This window comes from Geotrypetes seraphini, chromosome 8 (genome assembly GCF_902459505.1).
Source record: "Geotrypetes seraphini chromosome 8, aGeoSer1.1, whole genome shotgun sequence".
Taxonomy (NCBI): Eukaryota; Metazoa; Chordata; class Amphibia; order Gymnophiona; family Dermophiidae; genus Geotrypetes; species Geotrypetes seraphini.
In genome coordinates this window covers 149,607,359-149,627,874 of record NC_047091.1, presented here as the reverse complement: position 1 = coordinate 149,627,874, position 20,516 = coordinate 149,607,359, and the positions used below count along the sequence as shown (strand labels likewise).

At 42.8% G+C, this 20,516-nt stretch overlaps 1 protein-coding gene across 1 annotated transcript in view; it reads left to right on the top strand.

Moving 5' to 3' along the window:
- TMEM132B (transmembrane protein 132B) overlaps positions 1–20,516 on the top strand; it is a 709,727-nt gene that overhangs the window by 128,135 nt on the left and 561,076 nt on the right. The gene's annotated exons all lie outside the window — the stretch shown is intronic.

Here is a 20,516-nt window from a genome sequence, read left to right as displayed (position 1 = left end):
TACTGTCCCCAGGTTACAACTACTGGAGTTGCCGTTGAGGCTCATTCTCAGGGTTACCAGATTTTCCCAAAGGAAAATCTGGACCCATGGCCACGCCCCCAGGACTGCCCAGTTCTGCTCCGTTCCGCCTGTGTCACGCCCTGTCCTGCCCCCAGCCCCACTCCCAGATGGCATCCGTGCATGCGCAGATGTGATGCAATGATGTCACCGCGTTGCATCCGTGCATGTGATTTTGACGGGAAGCTTTTCAAAACCCAGACAAAGTGCCGGGTTTGAAAAGCCGTCCGGACCCCAGGACATGTCCTTGATAAGGAGGACATTTCCGGGGAAATCCGTACATCTGGTAACCCAACTCTAGCCTATCCAAACCATCTTGCCTTTTGCGGTATACAGACTGTAAAAGTCTACCCAGCCCTGTTCTCATGTTCCAAATTACTGGAGTTTCCATCAAGGCCCTCTCCAGCCCATCATAATATGAATTGCTATATTCGGGGCATAGATCGTGCAAGTCTGCTCAGTACCTGCCCTAATTCTTCAATTTATATCAGTGGTTCCCAAACCTGTCCTGGGGGACCCCCAGCCAGTCAGGTTTTCAAGATATCCCTAATGAATATGCATGAGAGAGATTTGCATACCTGTCACTTCCATTATATGCAAATCACTCTCATGCATATTCATTAGGGATATCTTGAAAACCTGACTGGCTGGGGGTCCCCCAGGACAGGTTTGGGAACCACTGATTTATACCATTCATTTTCTAATTAGAGATCCTCTGTGTTCACCTCACGCTTTTTTGAACTCCATCACCGTTTTCATCTCCACCGCCTTCCTCAGGAGGGCATTCCAAGCATCGACCATCTTCTTCGTGAAAAAGAATTTCCTAACATTCCTCGTAAGTCTTCCAATCCGCAATCTCAGTTCATGCCTTCTAGTTTTACCATGTTCTGTTCTCTGGAAAAGATTTGTTTCTATATTAATACTTTTCAAGTATGTGTTAGCCGACTCAAAAAAAATCCCCAACCCTGGATATTCAATACTGAAGCCCAGTACTGAGGCCTGGCATTATCTGGGAATAATGCCGGTGATGATGAGCAAAATACTCACTGCCGCTGGCTGAATGTCAGCTGGCCAATGTTTATTTCCACCGCCAAAATAAAGTCATGCTAAAATTGCAGCTTTTTCTAATGAATCGGTGGCTCTTACACTAATAGGTTTGTAAAATGGGGCAGCTACAGTTGGAAGTGGTGCCACTTCCATGTGGAAATCTGCAAAACTGCCATTTCCACATGCGTGTGCCAACATCTCCAAATGGAAGCTGCCAGGTTTATGCCATTCATTTTTCCAGTAAAATGACTGTGCAGATATTTTAGAAAGGTGCTGTGTTGGCAGCAATGGTGTACTTGGCTGGGCGGGAACCCGAGGTGGAGCATCCACCTCCTCTGGCCAGTGCATCCCCCAGTGCACAGCTGTCGTCCCCCGTCCCAGAACAAGAAGTTGATGTCAGGGGGGAGGGGCAGGGGCTGACGGAGCCAACAGCCATGCATATGCAGACCACAGACCTGTGACCAATCCAGTACCCCTGAGCTCCCTGCACCGGGAGTAGACTGCCCCCTGCCTCAACCTTGGTACACCACTGGTTGGTATATACCACTGGAACTGAGCGTGTCCTGATCTGGACATCTCAATTGCAGTCTTTATGTTCTATTTAAAATGAAGCTTATACTCTTTTGATTAACTCAGTTATAACATATTTGTTAAATACATTAATCTGTAGATTCTAAGTGCCTTTCAGTAGCCAATGTTAGACCTGGATGTTACCCGTTGCCTAGGTTTCCATATGTTGAGGTTTCCCTATGGCCATGCCAAAATACGAGTACTGTAAGTGCTAATTGAAAACGGTGGCATCTTTCCAACTAAGCTTGTTCCACTGTGACGCTTTGACAAATTCTTGCAACATTTTAATCTCCCAGCTGGAAAACAAGGCTTAGTTTTAAAACGGGTATGGGAGTGTTACTTCAAAAAATGACTGCAGATCATGAGGAAACCTAAGGCAAGTGCACAAGATTCCTACCACTGGGAATTGCTGTTATGGCTGGAGACTGCTGTTAAGGGGCAGCGCAGGATGAAGCGGCTGATCACAATGAAAGAGGAGAACCAGTAGCTGAAGGAAAACCTCCTGTCTTAGCAGTAGAACCAGGACGTTGTTATATGTGGAAGATATGGGAGAGGTACAAGTGGATCGATTTTTTACTCCGTCAAAAATTACAAAGACTAGGGGATACTCGATTAAGTTACAGGGAAATATTTTAAAAACCAATAGGAGGAAATTTTTTTTCACTCAGAGAATAGTTAAGCTGGTTTTAAGAAAGGTTTAGACAAATTCCTGGAGGAAAAGGCCATAGTCTGTTATTAAGACATGGGGGAAGCCTCTGCTTGCCTGGATCAGTAGCATGGAATATTGCTACTCTTTGGGTTTTGGCCAGGTACTAGTGACCTGGATCGGCCAACGTGAGAACAGGCTACTGGGTTTGATGGACCTTTGCTCTGATCCAGTAAGGCTATTCTTAAGTTCTTATGAGCAGAACCAGACTATAATATAACTTTTTAAATTCATAGTTCCTGTCAAACACTGTGTTTAATGAGCAGCTTCTTCAGTGAAAAAATGTTAAAAAGACTGGGTACATTGTCTGATCACTAATGAAATAAAATTTTCCATTTGAGGTAGGCTTTTTTTTTTTTTTTTTTGGAAAGGGGGGGAGCCTGGATACCTGTCTCTCTGCCTTTTTGTGAGATATGGAGGGAACTACCTGATGGCTTATCCCTTGGTCTACCTTGCAGTAACCGGTTAGCAAAGAGAATCTTTCCATTTCTGTTAATAATAAGAATAGCAATTTAGGAATTAAATTATGCTTCACTTTAGAGTGCAATGCCCAGAAATACACCTACAGTCATTTTGCTTTGGAAGCTGCTGAGCAGGCTTTGGGTTCTAAATTCTGATGCTCTATGATCTAGAGGTGGCTGACTGTCTCCTTTGAAGAGCTGCTAAATGAGGGGTGAACGAATCTGGGAGAAAGCTATTATGTGTATTCCACTTATATTCCTCAATGTTATGGACACATCTTTGGTTGCAGTATTTGACGATGAGCACAGCCGGGGATAGGAGAGAAGAGCAAATAATGAGAGTCTCGAGGGGCAGTGGCTTTGCAGACAGGGCTGCCTTGGTTTTCTTTTTTTTAACTCAAAAGAAACAACCCAGCCATTGAAATTGCAAGCTCTGAGCCCAGGGAGGGGATCGACCTGCTTCTTATCTGTGGAGAGCAAGGGACAAAGCAGGAGAGTTGGTATTTAAGCATTTCAGAGCTTGAGAGAGATTTCCATGACAACAATTCAATGAGATGGAGAAGTGAAGTCTCTTAAAGCAGACTGGAGCATAAAGCGAAGGCTGCACCCTAATGATCCTTGGGAGAAAACCAAGTGCAACGACAGGGGGACGGGGGGGAGGGGGGGCAGCTAAAGGGGGGAAAACACTACATGCTTTTCACAGCATTAGCACATCTGCAATTGCATATTATGAGCAGCTGAACCGTTTTGTTAGCAAGAGATGGAGATGCCTGTGAGGATTTTTAAATTTTGTACTGTACCAGCCAGTGGCGCGCGCTAACATTTATAGTATATGATTAAGTAGATGAGCTAGACCAGGGGCAACCAACCTCAGCCCTGCAAAGTCAGGTTTTCAGAATTTCCACAATGAATATGCATGAGATCTATTTGCATACAATGGAGGCAGTGCATGCAAATAATCTCATGCAAGAAAAAAAAGGTAATACTGCCTTTGTATAAGTCTCTGGTGAGGCAATTTTGAAGACCACACCTTAAGAACATAAGGATTGCCATACTAGGACAGACCGAAGGCCCATCAAGCCCAGTACCCTGTTTCCAATGGTGGTCAACCTAGTTCCCAAGAACCTGGAAGAAACCCAAAGAGTAGAAACATTCCAGAGCTGAGATTGTGATGTCATAATGCCTCATTCCACCAATGCCTAAGATCCAACCTCATCAGTGATGTCATAATGGCTTGATTGTTTACATAAGAACATAAGGATTGCCATACTAGGACAGACCGAAGGTCCATCAAGCCCAGTATCCTGTTTCCAACAGTGGCCAACCCAGTTCTCAAGAACCTAGCTAGATCCCAAATAGTAAATCTCTTTGAAGGTAAAACACATTCAAAGAGATTAAAAAAAACAAACCAAAAATCAGGGTGGAGTTGGTCCAGTGGGAAAGCTATAAAATCGGTCATTGCTGTCTGCCAAAGCATATGGAGACACTCAACCTATATGGCAATTAGAGGTGTCAAGGTCGGTCCTCGAGGGCCGCAATCCAGTCAGGTTTTCAGGAATTCCCCAATGAATATGCATGACATCTATTTGCATGCACTGCTTACATTGTATGCTAACAGATCTCATGCATATTCATTGGGGAAATCCCAAAAACCCGACTGGACTGGCCCTCGAGGACCGACTTTGACACCTGTGTAAATAAAATACCATAATAGCACTAACTTCCAGGAGTCTAACAACAAAGCCCTAGCTAGGAAATGGCCACCCTAGAATATCAATAAACCTATTTGGAAAACTAAATATGCTGGATAAGTGCAGATAGATCCTCACCAAATACAGAATAAGTAACCATACACAAAAAATAGAAATACATAGATGAAAATTAAACTGAACCCCTGGGAATCCAGACTGCATTTGGTGCAATACCTGAGAAAGAGAAACAGTGATGCACGTCCCGCTGTACTGCACAAAATATAAAGGTGACAAGATATAAATGTCCTTTTTATCAAGCTGCGCTAGAGATTTTTAGTGCGAGAAATGTTCCGACACTCATAAAATTACTGTAAGTGTCGGAGCACTTACCTTGCCTGCCTCCACTAAAAACCTCTAGTGCAGCTTGATAAAGTGCTGTATAAATAAAAAAATTCATAAAAACACAAAAAATAGAAAATAAGTAGATACGCCGGATGGTGTGAATAACATGAAGAAAGACCTGGTGAAGCTTGAAGAATGGTCTGAAATTTGGCAGCTAAAATTTAATGCTAAGAAATGAAAGGTCATGCATTTGGGCTGCAGAAACCCGAGGGAATGGTACAGTTTAGGGGGGGGTGAAAAACTTATGTGCATGACGGAAGAGCGGGACTTGGGTGTGATTGTATGTGATAATCTTAAGGTGGCCAAACAGGTTGAGAAGGTGATGACGAAAGCTAGAAGGATGCTAAGTTGCACAGAGAGAGGTATGGCCAGTAGGAAAAAGGAGGTATTGATGCCCCTGTATAAGACTCTGGTGAGACCTCATTTAGAATATTGTGTACAATTCTGGAGGCCGCACCTTCAAAAAGATATAAAAAGGATTGAGTTGGTCCAGAGGAAGGCTACTAAATGGTATGTGGTCTACATCATAAGGCGTATGGGGACAGACTTAAAGATCTCAATCTGTATACTTTGGAGGAAAGGCGGAAAAGGGGAGATATGATAGACACATTTAAATACCTATGTAATGTAAATGTGCATGAGTCGAGTTTCTTTCATTTGAAAGGAAATTCTGCAATGAGAGGGCATAGGATGAAGTTAAGAGGTAATAGGCTCCAGAGTAATCTGAGGAAATATTTTTTTACAGAAATAGTGGTAGATGCATGGAACAGTCTCCTGGAAGAGGTGGTGGAAACAGAGAGAGAAAGAGATAATGGGATCTCAGAGAGAGAAAGAGATAATGGTTACTGTGGATGGGCAGACTAGATGGGCCATTTGGCCTTTATCTGCTGTCATGTTTCTGTGTTTCTACCTACACTGTATGGAATCCTGACCAAAGGAAGGAGATTTTGACCGTGAAAGCTAGTCAAAAAATATATTTAGTCCCCAAAAAAAGTATCATCAAATTTTCCTGTTTCTAAAAAAATTTATTAACCTTTAAGTAGACTAATATCACTGCCATACTGCTTCACCCTAAATTAAAGGTAAACCCCCTCCTTTACAAAGCCGTGCTAGCATTTTTAACGCCAACCATGGTGGTAAGAACTCAGACACAGAATTCCTACCACGAACACATCAGCAATGTTGTGCAATCTTGTTTTTATAAACTCCGATTAATCAGATCAATCTCAAAATTTCTAGAACCAAAATCCTTAAATAACCTAATTCACTCACTGATAATATCAAAATTAGACTACTGTAACTCATTGTTAAAAGGAGTCACTCAAAAAGAAATAAGGCGCCTTCAAATAATTCAAAATGTGGCAGCAAAAAAATATGACCACATAATGCCACTAAAAAAAAAACCCACATTGGTTGCCTGTCGTACATAGAATTGCCTACAAGCTTGCTGCTATTTAAAACATTAAAGGCAAAAACATCTGAATTCAATCATAACTTATTAAGAATATAAGAACATAAGAATTGCCACTGCTGGGTCAGACCAGTGGTCCATTGTGCCCAGCAGTCCACTCACATGGCAGCCTTTAGGTCAAAGGCCAGTACTCTAAATGAGTCCAGCCTCACCTGCGTACGTTCCACTTTAGCAGGAACTTGTCCAACTTTATCTTGAATCCCTGGAGGATGTTTTCCCCTATAACAGACTCTGGAAGAGCGTCCCAGTTTTCCACCACTCTCTGGGTGAAGAAGAACTTCCTTACATGCGCTCCGATCTTCCAATCAGCACTTACTAACTATTCCCTCTCTAAAAATTATCGACATTAGATGATTGGAAATCTTTTCAAACATAGGCCCTCAGTTGTGGAATGCTCTGCCACCTGATATAAAAGAACAGTAGTATCACGGTATATCAGGGGTGGGCATCCTTGGTCCTCAAGGGCTTCAATCCAGTTGGGTTTTCAGAATTTGCACAATGAATAGGCATGAGATGTATTAGGAAATTGGAAGACTGGGCATCCAAATGGCAGATGAAATTTAATGTGGACAAATGCAAAGTGATACATTTTGGGAAGAATAATCCAAATCATAGTTACCGGATGCTAGGGTCCACCTTGGGGGGTCAGTGCTCAAGAAAAAGATCTGGATGACATCGTAGACAATATGCTGAAACCTTCTGCCCAATGTGTGGCGGGGGGCAAATAATATGCTAGGAATTATTAAAAAAGGGATGGCAAACAAGACTAAGAATGTTATAATGCCTCTGTATCGCTCAATGGGTGACCTCACCTTCAGTACTGTGGTGAGTTCTGGTCTCCTTATCTCAAAAAAGTTATAGTGGCACTAGAAAAAGTTCAAAGAAGGGTGACCAAGATGATAAAAGGGATGAAACTCCTCTCATAGGGCTCTTCAGCTTGGAAAAGAGACGGCTGAGGGGAGATATGATTGAAGTGAACAAAATCCTGAGTGGTGTAAAATGAATACAAATGGATCGATTTTCTTACTGCATCAAGATTTACAAAGACTAGGGGACACTCGATGAAGTTACAGAGTAATACTTTTAAAACCAATAGGATGAAATATTTTTTCACTCAGAGAATAGTTAAGCTCTGGAATGCGTTGCCAGAGGATGTGGTGAGAGAGGTTAATGTAGCTGATTATAAAAAAAGGTTTAGACAAGTTCCTGGAGGAAAAGTCCATAGTCTGCTTGCCCTGGATCGGTAGCATGGAATGCTGCTACTATTTGGGTTTTGCCACGTACTTGTGACCTGGATTGGCCACCATGAACACGAGTTAATGGGCTTGATCAGTGGTCTCAAACTCGTGGCCCAAGGACCATATGCGGCCCACCAGGTACTATTTTGAGGCCCTCAGTATGTTTATCATAATCACAAAAGTAAAATAAAACAGTTTCTTGATCATATGTCTCTTTAGCTATAAATTACAATATTATTATTAAGACTTAGCCAAAAGGAAAGATTTATAAACGATAGAGTTTTACCTCATGCAAAATTGTCATTTCTTTAATAAGACATTAACTATTTTTCTGAAATTCTCCAAGTATCTACAAACCCTGCAAAGGATTTGAGTTTGAGACTACTGGACTAGATGGACCATTGGTCTGACCTTGTTCTTATGCATAATATGTACCTTTTTTTAATCACATTCTGAACCTCAACCTTTAGCAGTTATAATCATTTTACATATACAAATAATCATAGTTAGTTATCCCTTTTTCATGATGATTTTACTAATTTGCATAAGACTATGACCCAGTTCCACACTGAGATACCAGGATGTAATGCATCATTTCCTTGCCTGTCAGTGATCTAACCCAACTGCTAGTTTGTCTTCAGTAAACCAAATCCTATCTCATTTAAAACCTTTCTCCAGGGGTATTCCACTAGGGCATAGGCATTACAGACTTGCAAGGAATTTCACTTAGCTTTCTGCTCTCTGTTTCAGTCCCCCTCAGACAGCTGCAGGGACCAGGAATAGTGAGGGTGAGATTGAGCCCGAGACAGGAGCAGATAGCGAAGAAAGCAACCACTCTGCTCTCCAATCCAGCCCTTTTCTTCAAACAGGAGAGATTTGACTGGAAAGAGCAGAGAAGAAAATACCTACTCTGTTCTATAACTGAACTGCTCCATTCCTTTTTTTCTCCTCCCTCTGCTCAGCTTTTTCTCTGCAGATTTATTTCCTTCCTCTCAGCTTCTGGAAATGATATTGTTAATTTCTCTCTGCTTTTGTCCCTTGTTTCAAAAGACTTTCATTTTTACTGATGGGGCTAATTCTGCATGAGCACATAACAGTGGTATAGCCAAGAGAGTTAATTTTGGGTAGGCCTCTGAGCTCAAAGTGGGTGGGCACAAAATTTTCTCTCAGCCTCCTCCCTTCTCACTCTCCTAAAGACTTTCTCCAAAGACAGCCAGAATTCCCTTTTACCAAACTTGGCAGACAGCAGAAACATCCATGAGCCACTGATACCAACACCCCACCCGTGCTTAGTTGTCAGTGGCTCAAGGATGCTGCCACTGACTGCAGAGTTTGGTAAAAGAGAGTTCTGGCCACCTTTTAGAGGTGATCCTGTCCAGCGACAGCAAAGTCATGTCCGGTGGTAGAGCCCAGGTTAGAAAATAAAGGAGGGCCCCCCCACACCTGGATCCCCTCTACTCCCTGTCTTCTCTCTGATCTCTCTACCTGCCATTACAATCATACCAATATACCCTCACCAAATGAAGAATAAAGGATCACAAATAAGAAATAAAAATACATAGACAAAAATTGAACTGGGAAGCATGTACTGTATTGCAACAGTGGAGAAATAGAAAGGAAAATGCATACAAAGACACCAAAACGAATATATTTCAGTTACAAAATTAAAAGTAAAATGCTTTTTTCTACCTTTGTTGTCTGGACATTTTATTTTTCCATCATGTTGGGCCCAGTTTCTCTTTTCTGCTTTCCTCTGCTAATTCTACTTCCAAGTGGCTGCTGTCCATTTGTTTTCTCCTCTCTCTGTCTTGTTCTATTCCCTCCTTACACCTGCCTCTGACATATTGGTCTATCTTCTCTTTTTTTTCCTTTACTGCTCTCTGTTCATTCGAATTTTGCCCTCTTTTTCAACTTCTCTTTTATGCTTTTCAACTACCTATCAAATTCTATCCCCTAATCTTACCTATTATCTCTCGCATTCCCCATCTCACTCCTTCCTCAGGCTTCTATTCCCTTTCATCTTTAATCTACTTCTACCCCTTGTAATCATTATCCTCCTCTCATTCCTTCCTCTCTCCCAGCCTCTCCCACATGATTCCACTATTCCCAGCATCTTCTACTACTTATTATTTCTATAACGCTTTGGGGAGTCCCGCTGTCTCAGCTGATTGGGGATTCTTCTGCCACTTAGCTGATCACAGGTCTGGAACTGCAGCCAAAATGAGCTGGCAGGGAAAACAGGCAGAAGTGAGACCCACAGTGGCAGGACAAAAAAAAAAATGGAGCCAACAGGAGGGGCGGGTAGAGTTGCAGTGCCTATTGATGTGCTCTTCTGATCAGGTGTCAGGCACATTTCCTCCCCTCTTTTAAGGGACTAAGCCTCACAAATAACATGCCTATAATTTGCGTGCTATTTGTATGAGCATAGCCCTGTAAAAATGGTACATAGATGAAAGCGCATGGGACAATCGTGTGAGGACAAAGGAGCTCGGACAAATGCATGCAGGATGTCAGCGCGCTGGATTAAAAGTTAAGTTTAAAGCGCTCTGAGGGGCGGTGTGAGGGGAACCCTCCCAGTTTACTTAAAAGTGTTGGCGCTGTCATTTGGGAGTTTGGGGGGGAACCCCCTCATTACAGAGAAAAGTGTAATTTTTCCCTGTTTTAAGGAAAAGTTATAGTTTGCGTGTGTGTGTGTGGGGGGGGGGGTGTCCCCCCCTCAACTACCCCCAACAGCAGCGCCAACACTTCTAAGTAAACTGGGAGGGTTCACACACACACACACACCCTCGGAGCACTTTAAACTTTTAATCCATAAGAACATAAGAAGCGCCATCTCCGGATCAGACCTTCGGTCCATCAAGTCCGGCGATCCGCACACGCGGAGGCCCTGCTAGGTATACACCTGGCTTATTTTATAGCCAACCATATCTTTATATGCCTCTCTCAAGGAGATATGCATCTAGTTTGCTTTTGAAGCCTAGGACTGTCGATTCCGCAATAATCTCCCCTGGGAGAGTATTCCAGATGTCAACCACTCTCTGTGTGAAGCAGAACTTCCTGATATTAGTCCTGAACTTGCCCCCCCTTAGCTTCATTTCATGTCCTCTTGTCCGTGTCAAATTGGACAATGTAATCCGGCGCGCTGATGTCCTGCGTGCATTTGTCTGAGCTCCTTTGTCCGCGTGCGATTGTCTGGTGCACTTTAGTCCCGTCACTGTAAAAATATATAGCTTCCAACATGGTATTTTTAGCCATGTTGTCGGAGCCTTGTGCATCCTCCTGTCAATCCAACAGGCAGGCCCCGCCAGATGAGTTTGGAAACGCTCGCAGGCTTAATGTTGTATGCAAGCGAGCCTGGAGGTTGCCCAAGGCTGAGCTACACTGGGATTTCTGGAATTCAGCATCCCCAAAGTGTGGGAACCAAGAGAGGGCTTTTGAAAGATTAAAATACAGAACAGCACATCAAAGAGCTGGAGTTTTTGTAAGCTCTCACAATGCCAGAGATAAAGCTGGGAAGTCTATATCTTTAAACTTCTTGTTTCCTGCTGCCACAGACTTTTAATATTCTGCTTTTCTAAAATCTCAGTGTCTATGTGTTTTGATTCCTATTCCTTAGTCCCTTTAGATTTGACTGATCGCGTGTGCTGCCATCTGGAAATATGGGGACATGTAGCAGGGACTGTGTAGTATGCAGCATATATTATTGTTTTATTGATTGGGTGATTGCCTCTGTTGTAAAGTACTATTTGAAATCAACTCTAAACTATATAAAAGTGGACAAAAATTACTAATTTAATTTAAACTAAATCTAAATTCACATACACAATCCAGGCATAGAGCAGAGAGGTAGAACAAAATTGTACAGAAGGAAGTTTGCATGTACAGTTTTTAGTGGCTCCCAGGGGTTGATAGGAATTTCAAGGAGAGCAGATTCTTCTTAAGTCTTTTATTTGCAACAAAAATGTACACACCGTATGAAGAAATAACATTGGAAAAAAAAAAAAAAAGGTTATACTATGAGAGAGTCCAGCAAAAAAAACAGAGGAACCAATCTCTACATAGTCCACAAAATTAAAGAAAAACAACAGAAGCCCAGACCAGATGTATTCCACGGCTAAAAAGTAAAGTGAAAGAGGCTATTAGAGTCATAAAAACATCCTTTAAAGAATGTGAAAAAAAGTTCCAAATTAAGAAAATAAGAAGAGACATAGGTACTGGCAAGTAAGATGCATAGCATTGATAAAGAAGGTTAAAATAGAATATGAAGATAAACTTGTTAAAGAGACAAATACTCATAGTAACAATTTTTTTAGGTACATCAGAAGCAGAAAACCGGTGAGGGAATCCATGGGACCACTAGATGATTAAGGACAAAAGGAGCACTCAGGGAGGATAAAGCCATAGCGGAGAGACTGAATGAATTCTTTGCTTCGGTCATTATGGAAGAAAATGTAAAAGATCTACCTGAATCGACAGTGGTTTTCAAGCGTGATGATGTGGAAACATAGAAACATCCACAGTAACCATTATCTCTTTCTCTCTATGAGAGATTCCACGTGCCTATCCCAGGCCCTTTTGAATTCAGACACAGTCTCTGCTTCCACCACCTCTTCCAGGAGACTGTTCCACGCAACCAGCACCCTTTCCGTAAAAAAGTATTTCCTCAGATTACTTCGGAGCCTATCACCTCTTAACTTCATCCTATGCCCTCTCATTGTAGAGTTTCCTTTCAAATGAAAGAGACTCGACTCATGCGCATTTCCATTACGTAGGTATTTAAATGTCTCTAATCATATCTCCCCTCTCCTGCCTTTCCTCCAAAGTATACAGATGGAGATCTTTAAGTCTGTCCCCATACGCCTTATCACAAAGCCCATACACCATTTTAGTAGCCTTCCTCTGGACCAACTCCATCCTTTCTATATCTTTTTGAAGGTACGGCCTCAAGAATTGTACACAATATTTTAAATGAGGTCTCTCCAGAGTCTTATACAGATGCATCAATCCCTCCTTTTTCCTATTGGCCATACCTCTCCTTATGCAACCTAGCATCCTTCTAGCTTTCACCATCACCTTTTCAACCTATTTGACCACCTTAAGATCATCACATACAATCACACCAAGTCCTGCTCTTCCGTTGTTCATATAAGTTCTTCACCCCCTAAACTGTACTATTCCCTCGGGTTTTTGCAGCCCAAATGCATGACATTTCATTTCTTAGCATTAGATTTTAGCTGCCAAATTTCAGACCATTCTTCAAGCTTTGCCAGGTCTTTCTTCATGTTATTCACAACATCTGATGCATCTACTCTATTGCAGATTTTGGTATCATCCGCAAAGAGACAAATCTTACCTGACAACCCTTCAACAATATCATTTATAAAAATGTTAAAAAGAACAGGCCCAAGAACAGAATCTTGAGGCACACCACTGGTAACATCCCTTTCCTCAGAGCGATCCCCCATTGATCATTACCCTCTGTTGCCTTCCACTCAACCAGTTCCTGACCCAGCCCGTTACTTTGGGACCCATCCCAAGGGCACTCAGTTTATTTATCAGACGTCTGTGTGGAACACTGTCAAAGGCTTTGCTAAAATCTAAATACACCTAGCACATATCCTCTATCCAATTCTTTGGTCACTCAGTTAAAGAAATTGATCAGATTTGTTTGACAAGAATTATCTCTAGTGAATCCATGTAATCCACAGGATTCCAAAAACTTGACCATTCTCTGTTTTAAAGCATTTTCATTAATTTGCTTACCACAAAGAAGGAACTGAAATAAATTTCTGCGAACCTGGAAGACCTACTAATACAAATTGACAAGTTAAAGAGTGATCAATCACCTGGACCGGATCTGAAAGAACTCAAGCATGAAATTGCTGATCTGCTGTTAGTGATCTGTAACCTATCACAAAAATTGTCTGTAGTACCTGAAGACTGAGGGCTCCGTTTACGCCGGCTGCGCTAGCTGCTACCACCTCTTGAGCAGGTGGTAGTTTTCCGGCTAGCGCAGGGGTTAGCGCGTGATAAAAAGTCACGCGCATTAAAGCCGCTACCGTGACTTCGTAAAAGGAGTCCTGAGTCAACTTACCTGATGATAAAAGACTTTTGGTAACTCAACGAATGGTTCCTTAAATGTTCCTCCCAGACATTGGCGGACTGTCATCTCTGCTGTTTTCGTTTTATTATACTATGTGAGAAACATATCCTCTGAGCAGCTTACTCCATTTCACAATGTTCTCAAAAGTTATCATTCTGTTTATAATTAAAAAAAATATAAAAATGATCCACCAACAACAGCAGTAGACTGTAAATATTGCTGACCATGTTCTACGGCTTTGTACGTGATGGGTAATTTTGTAACAGGTGGCTTGTGCCATACTTATGCAAATGCAAAGAGAATTGATGCATGAGTATATGTGTACTAAGCACTATTGCATATATATATAGCATGTAGGTGCATTAGCACAAGGGATGTAGCCAGCAGTCCATGCGCCTTCAATTCCCCGCCACCATACCTCTAGCTCTACGCCGGCATGAGCAACAGCTCCCACTACTGTTTGTGCTGGCCTTGGTGCTCCCATCTGGCATTACTTCCGGGTCCTGCAACTAGGAAGTGACATCAGAGGGAGAGCTGACGCTGCTTTCCTCGGGAAAGCTAAACGGATATGGAGAAAGGAAGGGGGAGCGCTTGTGGCAGGGGGTGGCGGGTGGGGAGAGGAAGAAGAGGGCAAGAGGGGGCACACCGCCCCAGGTGCCTCCTACCCTCGCTACACCACTGAGTGTAACTCCTCGGGTAATTTAATAAAAAAACATACAGTGAGAGGCTAGAGAAACTGGGCCTCTTCTCCCTTTGAAAAGAGGAGGCTGAGAGGGGACATGATCGAAACATTCAAGATATTGAAGGGAATCGACTTCGTAGAGAAAGAGAGATTGTTCACCCTCTCCGAGGTGGAAAGAACGAGAGGGCACTCGCTAAAGTTAAAAGGGGATAGATTCCGTACTAACGTAAGGAAGTTCTTCTTCACCCAGAGAGTGGTAGAAATCTGGAACGCTCTTCCGGAGGCTGTTATAGGGGAAAACACCCTCCAGGGATTCAAGAAAAGGTTAGATAAGTTCTTACTGAACCAGAACGTGCGCAGGTAAAGTAGACTCAAATAGGGCACTGGTCTTTGACCTAAGGGCCGCCACGTGAGCGGACTTCTGGGCACGATGGACCACTGGTCTAACCTGGCAGTGGCAATTCTTATGTTCAAAAGACCCTTTATCAAATTACCCATTTAAAGTCTTACTTAGGGCACATTGGGGAACTTTTTTCAAAAAGTGCAAATATTACTTCATATCTAATTTAGGCCCCCTTGTACTTAAACCGTGGGAATGAGTGCCGAATCGACAAAATAGAGCAGGAAAAAAAAATTATTTACAATGTCCAATGTGACATGGACAAGAGGACATAGACTGAAGCTAAAGGGGGACAAGTCCAGGACAAATATCAGGAAGTTCTGCTTCACGCAACGAGTGGTGGACACCTGGAATGCTCTCCCAGAGGAGGTTATTGCGGAATCCATCGTTCTAGGATTTAAAAGCAAACTAGATGCACATCTCCTTACGAGAGGCATAGAGGGATATGGGTGACTAAAATTACGCCAGGTGTACACCTGGCTGGGCCTCCGTGTGTGCGGATCGCCGGACTTGATGGACCGAAGGTCTGATCCGGAGATGGCAGTTCTTATGTTCTCTGAAACCCATTCAGTCTCTATGGGCATCGGAGCATTTAATGCGTCAGCCCGATCTATTGGGCTTAGTAAACGAGGGGGTTAGCGATAACTCGTCATGGATGCCATAGTATCGTCTTGCCAAGTTGGTGAAAATCCATGTAATCATCTTATAGCAGAACTTGGTTACAGCTAATTAATTGCAACATATATCGACGATGAACCTCCTCCCTCTGCTTCTCATGTTGCCATTATAAATCAAAGGAAAGAACTGTAGTGACAGCCCATTTCCTTTAAACATGTGTCATGTGCTTAGTTAGAGCCTTGAAGGTCAATTGGGTTTATGTAGATCAGGAATGTACATAGAAAATTAAAGGCTCTGACTAATTATTACAGCAGGTTCTTCTGATAATGAAATTATCTTTGTGTGCCTTAAAAAAAAATATCTGGAGTTTCTTTTTCCTTACCTCCCCTTTAATGAAGCTGCATTAGCAGTTAATTTTATCGCTGGCCACGACGGTAAAAGTTCCGACACTCGTAGGGATTCTATGAACATTGGAGCTTTAGCCGCCGTGGCCGGCAAATAAAAAACGCTAATGCAGATTCATAAAGGGGTGTGTGTGTAATTTTGTTGCTAACATTCCAGTAATGTGCTAGTCAGTATTGTAGTAGGTTGGGGGCTAAGATTCCCTTTAATTCATTAAAAAAAACCAAACCCCAAACTTTTTCCATGTGACAAATTCCTCTTTTTCTTTTCTTTTCAGTAACGGACACTTATTTATTTTATTTGCATGGTAAAGAAAAATTTCTATCAAAGGGGAGAAAATATCATTCACCCCCTCCTTTACAAAGCCACGCTAGCGTTTTTAGCGCTGGCTGCAGCGGTAACAGCTCCAACGCTCTTAGAATTCCTATGAGTTTCCGAGCTGTTACTGCCGTGGCCGGCACTAAAAATGCTAGCGTGGCTTTGTATTGGGGTTGGTAACATAAAGCATCTCAGTTGTCTCTATCCAGCTTTAAATTGTGTCAATTGAGGAGGGGTAAATGTAGTCTATGCTTGCTGTTGCTGAAGCTCGCTGCACTCTGGGGATTGCATTTCGGTTGCTAGTCGGGCAATAGCTCAAATTCAATCTTCATTGCCACTTAGATCAAGTCTCCGGGGTATTCACAATGCATATACATGAGATGCATTTGCATACATTTGGGCTAGGAACCAGGCTGATTTATGTGGTGAAGTTATTCCAAAAATGTGTTCTGTTTAGGGGACTTCAGGAACTAGAACTGAGAACCACTAGGCTGACATATGTATTTAGAAGATGCTACGATAAAAGGAAATCATTTGAGCTCATTTTGGCTGTCTTGGCAATGGGCCTGCGGACCGAAAAGATAAAATGAAATTCACACATAACCTGGTGCCTACATTTGGGCAGATCTGGGAGATAGAAAGAGGCACAAACCGAGACGCTGCAAAGGTCTAAATGTCAAAAAGGAGCCGTCTCGATGCAGGGGGGATGGTGTGGCTCACTGGTAGAGCTTGCTTTCTCTGTACCCAGAAATTGTGAGATCAAATCCTAGTGCTGCTTCTTGTGACACTGGGCAAGCCACTTAATACTCTATAGTGGCGTAGCGAGGGTGCGAAGGAGCAGTGATGCCCCTCCCCTGCTCTCGTCTCTACCCCTACTCCTTCCCCAATCACGCCTATTGTGCACGCCCCCTTCCCTTCCCCCATACCTCTAGTTGAAATTGTTGCTTGCAGTAGTAAACAACATGCTCCTTGCAACCCCGTTGGCTTTCCCTCTGACATCACTTCCTATGCACAGCACCTGGAAGTGACATCAGCAGGAGAGCTGACAGGGTCGTAAAGAGCATGTTGTTGACCACCACAAACAACAACTTCAACTAGAGGTGTGGGGGAAGGGGGCACATACTTGGAGGGAAGGAATGGGAAAATGGGGGTGGGGTGGAGAGGAGGAGAGGCGCTAGAACCCCCGCCAACGTGGTACCCAGGGCGGACTGCCCCCCTCGCCCCCCTCCCCCCACTATACCACTGATCCTCCAGCATTCACCACTTTGAATATCAACTCTGAAATGCCAAAGCCACAAAAAGGCAGCATACAAGTCCCCATTCCCCTTCACACTGGCCTCAAGGAGCCCAGCGTAGGCAATCGTCATAAATTGAATATCTCCTCTTAAGAAGTGCCACTTGCTCATATGATAAAGACTGACTGTCCAATGTTCAGTGCTATTTAACCAGCCTATGTGAGATGGCTGCTGAATGTTAATGCTTATGCTCAAATTCTCCATAGGGCGCTGATATCGGTGGCTGACTAAAAGGCAGTCGCTGATCACGTGTCAATCACACGATGGTGCCCTATAGAGAATCGTGCCTCTGAGAAAGATAGGTGCCAGAAATGTAGGCCAGAGTTTTACAGGCCTACATTTCTAGTGCCTATCTTGCCGTGAATCGCACCTACATAGGTGCTTTACGGCGCCTAACACCACTTCTGGTGTTAGCCACGCCCATGGTGGCATTAAGCACCTACGTAGGTGCAATTCCGGCACCATGTAGTGCCACTATTCGTTGGCTGACCAGCTAAGTTGAGCGGCCAGAAAGATCTGCATAATATTCAGGACAAAGTTCAGCAATTCGAACTTAGGATTTTCATTGGCTGACCAGCTAAGAAAAAATGGCCCGATAGACCTGTTTTTAGATGGTTACCAGCTAGCCAACAACCCAATATTCAGTGGGAGATAGCTGGCCAAATGGGACTTAGCCAGTGGGAAGTCGTTCTTGGCTGGCTAAGTCCCGCTAAATATTGGGGGGATAGAATTTACTTCTTATTATGCGACTGTAAGGGGGCCATGCATGTGGGCCCAACATGGGAGTGTCATGGGCATATCACTAGTGACTTGTGCAACCTACAGAATACAATCACTTGCACACATTGTATGGTGCACTTAGGCATACCTACTCATGCCAACCATTGACCTGTTGTAAGTAGGTACACCTAATTGGCTTTATGCTAATATTCTATGATGGTTTAGGTGCAGCCTTATAGAATTGATACTAACCCCCCCAATTCTATTAAAAAATGCTAAAAATTGTGCCTGCAATTTTGTTTACGTACCCAAATTGCACATGCAGCATAATTGAATACCAAGTCAATTAGTGCCATAAAAATTTTTTAACAAGAAATTATAGGTGCTGATTTGTACAAATAAAAACAAATAAAACAAAAAGAAATCAGGTGATACTTTTTTTTATTGGACTAACTAGAGTACAGTTGACCAACCTTGGCCCTTGCCAGGTTGGGTATCCAGGATTTCCCAAATGAATATGCATGAGATCTATTTGCATACAATGGAAGCGCTGCATGCCAATAGCCCTCATACAAATTCACTGAGGAAATCCTGAAAACCCGACTGGATTGCATTCCTTGAGGACCGACGTTGGTTAACCCTGAACTAAAGTATGGTTAGATTAGTTTTTGAAAGTAAACCTTCTTCTGCCACACCATTTCTCTCTTGGTGCGTGTAAATTTAGGTGCAGGATCCATGCCTGAATTTTACGTATGAGTCAAAAAAGAGGGCATGGAAATTGGTGGGTCATGGGTGGATTTGGGGGCATTACTTTAAGCTATGCTTAATTATAGAATAAAGGCATCTGTGCCCTAGGCATTTATGCTACATTTTTGTTGGTATAAGTGGCCATGCCTAAATTTACTTACAGTTCCTAGGTGTACACAGTATTCTATAAACCGTGATTAACTTTAAGTGTGGCTTATAGAATAGCACTTTTTTCGGCACCAATCTTTTGGGTACCTTATATAGAATTTAGTCCTAAGTGTGACTCCTTGTGATACCTAAACTGAAGCCATAATGTATAGAACTGTTGCCATAGAACCTGTACACTGGATCCACTAGGCATTTGCCGATGGCAGACATTTTTTGAATGGGAAAAATGATTACCTGAGAAACTTGCACTGAAGGTGTCCAGGCATTCCCAGGTCTTTGGATACTAATACTACTACTATTAATTATTTCTATAGCGCTACCAGCCATACACAGTGCTGTACAGAGTCACAAAGAAGACAATCCCTACTCGAAAGAGCTTTCAATCTAAACAGACAAGACATACAGAAAAGATGTCATTGATACAGTTAAGGGGAAAGGTTAATCTGCTGGCTAGGTTGGTGGACAGGGAAGCGTACAGGACAATCAAGCCATTGTGACATCACTGGTGAGGTTGGCTCTTATTGGTGGAATGAGGCATTATGATATCACAATCACAGATCTGCTTCCCAAAGACTAAAATTCTTCACACTACTACTATGAATTATTTCTATAGTGCTACCAGAGTCACAAAGAATTATTTCTATAGCGCTGTACAGAGTCACAAAGAAGACAGTTCCTGCTCGAAAGAGCTTACAATCTAAATTGATAAGACAGACAAACAAGATGTCATTGATACAGTTAAGGGGAACGGTTAATGTGCTGGCTATTGGGTGGAGGGGAGTACGGTTATGGATTGAAGGCTGTATCAAAAAGGTGGGTTTTCAGTCTGCTTTTAAATAAGGGAAGGGTCTTGGCCAATCTCAGGTAATTTATTCCAGGCATAAGGGGCAGCTAGATAAAGGGAATGAAGTCTGGAATTGGCAGTAGAGGAGAAGGGTACAGCTAAGAGCAATTTATCTGAGGAATGGAGTTCTCTGGGGGGTGTATAAGGAGAGAGGAGAGATATTGAGGGGTAGCAGGATGAACATACTTGTAGGTCAGCAATATCAGCATGAACTGTATGCGAAAGCAGATAGGGAGTCAGTGAAGTGATTTAAGGAGAGGGGTGACATAAGTGTAGTGAGGTTGGTAGAAGATGAGTCGTGCAGCAGAGTTTTGCACTGAATTCAGGTGGGAGAAGCAGCACTGCGGGAGACCAGTTAGAAGTAGATTGCAGTGGCCAGTGGATAAATGGAAAAAAGGCCAATTTTCAGTTCTGTAAAATCCTTATCGTCTTGCAGCACAAACAGGGATACAGAAGGACCAAACATGTATAAGTATGAGGAAAGTCTAAAATGGTTAGGGCTCTTCAGCTAGGAAAAGAGACGACTGAAGGGAGATATGATTGAAGTCTGCAAAATCCTGAGTGGAGTAGAACGGG